Source organism: Miscanthus floridulus, chromosome 14 (assembly GCF_019320115.1).
Source record: "Miscanthus floridulus cultivar M001 chromosome 14, ASM1932011v1, whole genome shotgun sequence".
Taxonomy (NCBI): Eukaryota; Viridiplantae; Streptophyta; class Magnoliopsida; order Poales; family Poaceae; genus Miscanthus; species Miscanthus floridulus.
Genome location: NC_089593.1, coordinates 9,315,651 through 9,324,362, shown reverse-complemented (window position 1 = coordinate 9,324,362; position 8,712 = coordinate 9,315,651). Strand labels below are relative to the sequence as shown.

The 8,712-nt window shown below is 42.0% G+C and overlaps 1 non-coding gene across 1 annotated transcript; it reads left to right on the top strand.

Moving 5' to 3' along the window:
• Positions 1 to 8,362: 8,362 nt before the first annotated feature.
• Positions 8,363 to 8,434, top strand: TRNAP-CGG (transfer RNA proline (anticodon CGG)). Its single transcript has one exon. It is a non-coding gene; the product is annotated as a tRNA-Pro (tRNA).
• Positions 8,435 to 8,712: the final 278 nt, after the last annotated feature.

Below are 8,712 nucleotides of genomic sequence, written 5' to 3'. Positions count from 1 at the left end.
GAAGGTGGGGATTAAGGCTCGGGCTACGAGGTTGAACGGGGCCGCCATCCCACCTACAGAAAACTCTAATCCGATCCTAAAGTAGTGCTGCCAGCGACGGGATGTGCCCACCGACGACCGCTGTCGCCTCTACAGGCCACGGGAACACCACTGGATCGCCACCTCATCTCCTCACCGGCCGCGCCGAGCACCGGCGTCCGCGAGGACTACACCGAGCCGGAGCTGTCTCTACACTGGACGCCTACTACGCCGCGGCACCGGCGTCTACGCATCACAACAGAGAAAGGCGAGGAGGCTTACCAGATCTACGGTTACACACAGAGAGGTAATCATCGATCCTAACAATGGTACCAGAGCTAGGTTGCTTCTGTGTAACCCTAACCCTAACCGGGTAAAAGAAAAGGGAAAGGACCGGGGGTGGCGGACGTCACTGGAACCCCGGTCATCACCGCCACCGCGTGGGGAAAGAAGCCGCACCGTTCGACGGCGCACGGCAAAGAACAGAAAAGATCAAATCCAGTTCGGATCTGACAAGAAAGAGGGTTTTTCCCAACTCTAACCCTAACTCGCGTGAGAAAGAAGAAGAGTGGGTTCGGATTTGGCCGAACCCTAAGACCTAACCCTAGATCCCCTTTTTCGGGTGAACAAGCGAAAAGAAAAAGAACAAAGAAAAGGGGTCGGCACATGAACCCTAACCCCAATCGGTCAAACAAAGAAAAGCAAACAAGATCTAGATCCAATTGGGGAAGAAGAAGAGAAAAGAAAAAGGGAAGGGAACCGATTCAGATGAACTCTGAAAAGAAAAAGAAATCAAAAGAAAATGAAACCCTAACCCTAGATCCATTCGGATGAACTCCAAAAAGAAAAGCAAAATCACAAAAGCAAATCAGAGAAAGGGGAAAAGGGGAGGGTCGGATACCGAACCCTAACCCTAGATCTAAACCCTAATCCCCAACACTCAATGGTTCGGATAAGAGGAAAACAGATCCAAATCAAAGAGGGGGAAAAGGGGAAGAGAACGAACTTGCCGTGCACCGCGCTGCCGACATCACTGTCGCGCAGGAAAAGAAGACCAAGCTGGGGAAGATTTTTCGCCGGGCTCGGCCAAGGGGGCACCGCGGCCAGGCCGCTCGACGGCGGTGTGCTCACCCGTCGGGGAGCACGCGCGCCAGCGAGGGGGCCGGCGACGGCGCCATGGCACTCGCTCCATCGCCCGCTCGCTTGCCGTCTCGCTCTTGGTCACTCGGTTGCGCTGCGACTGAGAAAGGAATAGAGAGAGGGTGAAGAGAGAGAGAGAGTAGCGAAGAGACTGAGCAAGGGTTCGCACCGGCTGCGGCGTCGGCGGGTTTTTATACTGCTCGAAACGAGCGCCCGGCCGTCGGATCGAAATCAAGGGCACAGATCAGATCAGACCGTCGCCAGCCTAGGCGGGCACGCACGGCAGCTCAACTTTGCCGACCTAGGCCCAGGTTGCGGCCTGGGTGCGGCCTGCGCGCGCGGAGAGATGGGCCAGGCCACTGTATCAGTTCCAGCCCAACAATGAGGTTTTGAATCTGTTTTGCCTTTTTATTTTCCAGTAAATATTTTATTTCCTGGAAATGAATAAATGGTTCAAAAGAAAAATAGAAAATGTAATATTTCCCTGTGGGTAAAAATTTAAGAAATTGACTATATGTTTTCCGCTGCTAAAGAAAAAATATATTCTTCAGTGATTTTGAATTGACGTGATATTTAACTGGAGAAAAGAAAAGTTTTTCCAGTAAATCTTTATTTCCTAGAAATTGATTAATGGATTAAAGGAAATCGAAAATACAATTTTCCCTATGGGTAAAATTCAAGGAAAAGAGAATTTTTCTACGGCCAAAGTAAAGTTGTTGATTCTCCAATTATTTTGAACCAATATGGTATTTAATTGGAGAAAAAGAGATTTTTTCCGCTGCTAAAGAAAATATTGATTCTCCAGTTATTTTGAACCAATGTGGTATTTAATTGGAGAAAAAAAGATTTGACATGATTATGATGTTATTTTCTGACCAACGTTGTTAATAACAATATCATAATTTTAATAATTTATGCATTAATTCTACTTCTGTCCAACGGTGATGTAGAATTAGTGTATAAGAAAAGTTGATAATTTTAATGATTTATGCATTAATTCTACTTCTGTCCAACGGTGATGTAGAATTAGTGCATGAGAACAGTTATAAAAGTTAATGATTTATGCATTAATTCTATTTCTGTCCAACAATGATGTAGAATTAGTGTGTAAGAATAATTGTGAAAGTTAATGATTTATGTATTAATTCTATTTCTGCACAACGGTGATGTAGAATTAGTGTATAAGAATAGTTGTATGTTCTGATTTTGACCAACGTTGGAATCAAGGCATGAAAATGATATTATTTTTATGTTAAGAAAAGTTTTGATCTGATTTTCATCTTGTCTAAGGTGGATTGGATAGTCACCTCACCGTGTTCCACTGAGTTTGTGGCACCGATAAGGAAGACAAAAGAGAATAATGTCGATTAGGCAACTAAAGAGAGGAATTTTGAATCCTAAAAGATGTCCTATGCCTTAAGCATAGGAAGTGTGTCACTGCCAACAAGAAATGTTTGGCTGAGATAAAGAACACAATTGACCCTGTAATTGTGGGCTCAATCCCAGAGTATGACACGGTCACCGAGTACCTTGATAGAATAAAGAGTCAGTTCACTGGCTCTTCAAAGACATATGTTATCCAGCTGATAAAGCAACTGATAATAGAGTGTTACTCTGGAAATGGTGACATAAGAGAGCTCACGATGCGTTGTCGAAATTATGGCACTGTCGTTTAGGCCATATTTCGAGGGGGAGAATAGAAAGACAAGTTAAGAATGATATTCTTCCTCCATTAGAGCTCTCATATTAAGAACAATGCAGGGAATGCATAAAACAAAAGTATGTAAAGAAGATTAAGAAAGATGACAAACGAAGCACAGGAATTTTATGGATTATTCACACAGACATCTATGGTCATTTTCCTGTAAAGAGTGTGGATGGTTATGATTCGTTCATAACATTCACAAATGATTACTTCCATTATGGCTATATTTATCCAATCAAAGAAAGAACAGAAGCATATGATAAATTTAAGATATTAAAGATTAAGATAGTCAGGTCTGACCGTGGGGGAGTACTACAGTCGGCATACCCTAAAAGAATGGCATAGTAGCCCAGTATTCTATACCGGGTGAACCTCAGCAGAATAGAGTAGCTAAAAGAATCAATCGTACCCTGATGGATATGGTGAGCAGTATGATAAGTTACTCCACCTTATAGTTGAGCCTGTGGATGGAGGTGTTAAAAACCCTATTCATATTCTCAAAAGAGTACCAAGTAAGTCAGTGCCAAAAACACCGTATGAATTGTGGACAGAAAGAGTACCCTCACTAAACCACTTGCGTGTGTGTGGGGAGCCCTGCTGAGGCTAAAGTATTTAACCAAAACATTGGGAAGTTAGATCCCAAAACAGTAAGGTGCCATTTCTTTGGCTACCTAGAAAAGTCAAAAGGTTTTCATTTTCTACTGTCCAGAGAGATATACAAAGTTTGTGGAAACAAGACACGTTGTCTTCCTAGAGGATGAATTGATGAGAGAGAGCATGGTAGCTCGAGAAATTGACCTTGAAGTAAAGCGGGTGTAAGCGCCCACTCCAATGATTCATGAGCCAATTTTCTCACTACCTACTATAGCTGCACCGACAGAGCTAGATACTGTGGTGCCAGCACCTGTTGTTATCCTACCTGTGGCAACAATGAATTATGATAAGGAACATGTTCTTCAGGATTCTATAGAACCTATTGCCACATATGAGGGGGAGCAACAACAGCCTCAAATAGAAGATGTGCCAAAAGTAGAGGCCCCTAGAAGGTCTTAAAGAGTTAGAAAATCAGCTATTCCTGCTGATTATGAAGTGTACAACACTGAGGAATTTCAAATGGAGGATGATCCCACCTCATTTGAAGAAGCCATGAGAAATGATCATTCATCAAAGTGGCTTGAGGCCATGGAAGATGAAATAAAATCAATGAATGCCAATAAAGTTTGGGACTTGGAAATAATTCCTAAAGGAGCCAAAACAGTAGGCTATAAATAGGTCTATAGAACAAAACTTGGCTCTCAAGGGAATATAGAGAAATATAAAGCACGACTTGTGGCAAAAGGCTATATGCAAAGAGAAAGGATTGATTACAATGAGACCTTTTCTCCAGTCTCATGTAAAGTTTCCTTCAGAATCATAATGGCATTAGTGGCACATTACGATTTAGAATTACATCAGATAGATGTAAAGACGACATTTCTCAATGGACACTTGGAGGAAAATGTTTACATGGCACAACCGAAATGTTTTGTCATGGAAGGAAAAGAACAAATGGGATGCCGCCTAAAGAAATCCATTTATGGATTAAAGCAAGCTTCAAGACAGTGATACTTGAAGTTTGATCAGTCAATAAAGAATTTTAGGTTTTAAAGAGAATGTAGAGGACAATTGTGTCTATGCAAAGTTTAAGAATGGGAAGTTTATCTTCCTTGTCCTGTATGTGGATGATATCTTACTTGCTAGTAGTGATGTCAGTCTACTACAGGAGACAAAAAAGTTTTGTCCTAAAAGAAAACTTGATATGAAAGATCTTGGTGAAGTCTTATTCGTTCTAGGGATCGAGATTCACCGAGATATAAGAAAAGAGGTATTAGGACTGTCACAAAAGGCATACATAGAAAGAATCTTAAAGAAATTCAGTATGCACAAATGTAGCCCCTCACCTGCTCCTATAGTCAAGGGCGACAGATATGAAGATTTTCAATGCCCCAGGAACCAATATGAGCTCAATCAAATGAAAGTGGTTCCATATACTTCAGCTGTCGGAAGCTTACAACATGCTCAAGTATGTACGCGCCCTGACTTGGCATTTGTTACCGGGTTTTACTTGGCATATTCTAGAGCTATTCTGGAACAGAATACTGAAATTGATAAAGAAAGTCTTGCGTTATTTGCAAGGAATGAAAGGCCTCATGATGACGTATAGAAGATATGATTGACTCCACATAGTGGGATATTCAGATTCTGATTATGCGAGAGTGAATATATATCCAGACGTGGATTTTCTATCATCTCGCAAAGGAGAGCTATTTCATGGAAAAGCTCAAAGCAAACTGTCACTACATCGTCCACAATGTATGACAATTTGTAGCGTGTTATGAGGCAACGGGCAGGTGAACTGACTAAAAAAGTTCATACCCAGTTTGAAGGTGGTTGACGACATCTATAGACCACTTAAGTTATACTATAATTATAATCTAGCTGTACAGTATGCTCACAACATAAGTCAAGTGGTGCTGCCAAACACATTGACATAGAGTATTATGTTGTGATAGATAAAGTCTGGGATCAAGTCATAAGTCTTGAGTAAATAAGTACAGAAAAGATGCTCGCGGATCCACTTACAAAAGGCTTACCACCCAACATGTTCAGAGAACATGGTGTTCAGAGAACATGTAGCTAGCATGTGTTTAAGGGGAAGCCTAAAATTCCTGGACAAAAGAAGGCCTAAAGATAAGTATCTATTTCAGAACAGAGTAGTGTATTGTAGCTGTTAAGTCTATCGGTAATGGACCGTAACGATAAGACATGCTCTATGCGCTAATCTGTAATGGAATGAATAAAAGTAAATGATATGAAAGTGAAAGATGAAATGAGATCAAGGGGGAGAATGTTACTTGATCTCCACCAATAGGCCCAACGGTCTATTGGACCCTTGTCTCTGCTCCCTGATCAGGGGAGCCCAACCCTAATACGGTTGGTGGGCCCCTGTCGCACAGCACACATAAAAAGAAGGTGGGGATCAAGGCTCGGGCTACGAGGTTGAACGGAGCCATCATCCCACCTACAGAAAACTCTAATCCGATCCTAAAGTAGTGCTGCCAGCAACGGGATGTGCCCACCGACGACCGCCGTCGCCTCTGCAGGCCACGGGAACACCACTGGATCGCCACCTCATCTCCTCACCGGAGCTGTCTCTACACTGGATGCCTACTACGCCGTGGCACCGGCGTCTACGCGTCGCAACAGAGAAAGGCGAGGAGGCTTACCGGATCTACGGTTACAGAGAGGTACACATTTATGATCCTAACATAAACATGTGCTAATGGCAGATTAATTAGGCTTAAAAAATCGTCTCGCAAATTAGCCTCCATCTATGTAATTGGTTTTGTAATTAATCTATATTTAATGCTCTTTATTAGTATCTAAATATTCGATGTGACAAATTTTAGGAGCGACTAAAAAACCAAACACCCCCTACACCTGAAATTTTCATAATGCATATTCCTGATTGCCTGTGAGAATCAATACTCTACTAGTTTTCTTAAAAAGGGTCCGATGATATCATAATCAGTGAGAATCACCGTCCACCACGCTTAGGCCCTGTTTGGATTGCAGCTGCTAGATTTAGTCCCTCCTAAATGGTTTAGTCTCATTTAGTCACTCCAGAGTTGCTACAGAGGACTAAAGCCCTTTTAGTCCTCATTTAGTCATAGTGTTTAGGTAAAAAGTGACTAAATGGGACTAAATTTAGGAGCTCCTAGCTGAACCAAACATCCCCTTAGCGTTGTGCTGCATCCTGCGCACGTCACATAATTCCATTCACCTTTCACTCTGCAATGTTCAGGTCCAATGCACTTATTGGTAACAAGAGTTGAAGCCCTGGTTCTCCTAGACTGATATGAAACCTTTCCATTCTTATTGTTTTCATACGATGGAATTGCTGTAATACTCGATGTCTTAATGCTTGCATTGCTTGTTGCAAAATGACATATAGTGATATAGAGTAGAAGAAGTGGTGTTGTGATGTCTTGAATTTCGGACACAACAAACTTACCATCACATCGCATGAACAGGATATTCAGAAGTCAGGACTATAGGGATCCTTAGTCCATCTTGTTTCATTGATACCTAACAGTTACTGTCTGAGTGCATTTCGTTTAATGAACTATTGAATTTCACTAATCTTTCAGGAAAAAAGGATACTCGGCCCACCTCTGCATCAGCTCCTTGCCATGAAGGTAAAAAGGTAAGCAGGGCCACAATCTGAGTGCATTTCCTCATACTGACCCTACCAGGTTTTCTGTTATTAAGGCGTGTACCATTGTGCTCTCTTCATGGGTCTACACAATGAAGTGCCATTATGCTTACAGTCACAAACTCAAGATTTTGTTCAAACTTTATAATGTGGTAGTATTTAATTAATTAGAGCTGTGTCTGCAGTAAAGTCTGCGAGATGTTAAAGTTTCACTCCGGTTCTCCTTTGCATAAAGTGCATCTATTCTGAAACATTTATGCTATGCCATATATAAATATGATGATACAAGTGTTTGAAGGTTAGATACTGCAGTTTTATAGTACGCTTAAAGCTGCATTTATAAGATCAATTCTTCTCCATACTGTGGCCATAACTTCCGACTCTCTAATTGCTTGCCATTTCTGAAACAGAAGCGGTCCATTGCAAGCACACCCAACTTACTAGAGGACCTTTTGGAGAAGCAGAGTATACTTCGCGGATATCGACGCCTTTGAGCTGGTAGAGGAAGAGGTGTCGGAATCCGAGCTGGAGTAAAAACCGAAGCTTATCCCAGAAGAAATGGCCCCTTCTTTTTTCCTGTACAGAAGTAGTTTGCTGGAATCACGTTTATGATGCAAGCAGCAGTGAGGTATGGTAGCAATGTATAGCTAGCTCTACTTGTAACACGGGGCGGACCGGTGTACCTTGGTGCAGTGATCACCGGTGAATGACAGAAGCTGGGATTTCAATCTGGATCCTGGAAATTGGATTGGACGATCAGTGGATCCCCTCTAATGCTATCCACGTGATGCTAGCTAGCCGTGTGGCGCAATGCATGCTGTATCGCACCGATGGCCGGCTTTGATTTCCTGTTTCCCTCAACTTTTACTCTACTTTTGTTACGATGTATATATTCCCATGGATCGATTCTATTTTACCTGGATTGGGTTGTGAGGAAGGTTCGTGTTGCATATTTAATGGCGTATGTCATCATGCATAAACGGTAGGCTGTTCATCTCGTATCATGTTTAGAGAACATGCAGAATTAAATTCGGCATGTGTGTGGGTTACGCATGTTCCAAACTAACACGGCATACATAGAGTTTGTATATACACTTGGGCATCAATACAAATTGGCTTGCAAAACTAGGATTGCTTGCTGCCATTTCAGTCTTTGGTTTTTCCTGTGTGGTTTGTCTTGCATTGCTCACTGCCATTTAAGTCTTTGGTTTAATAAATACCCACTGACACAAACAACAACAGTTGGGTGTTTGGTCTAGTGGTATGATTCTCGCTTCGGGTGCGAGAGGTCGCGAGTTCGATTCTCGCAACACCCCCCTATTGTTAATTTTTTATGTTTTATTTTTTTCTTGTTCAAAACCTTTTATGTTTTATTTTTTTCTTGTTCAAAACCCCTTTGGCTGCTGCACCACCTGCATTTGGAAAATCCTTTTTTCTCTCCTTTTTGCCTTTTTTTTCTTGTTCAAAACCCCTTTGGCTGCTGCACCACCTGCATTTGGAAAATCCTTTTTTCTCTCCTTTTTGCCTTTTCCGTGAAGGACGATTTATCATTTTTTGGGAAGGTGTTTGAGCCGACTCTTTTCTCCGATTTGGC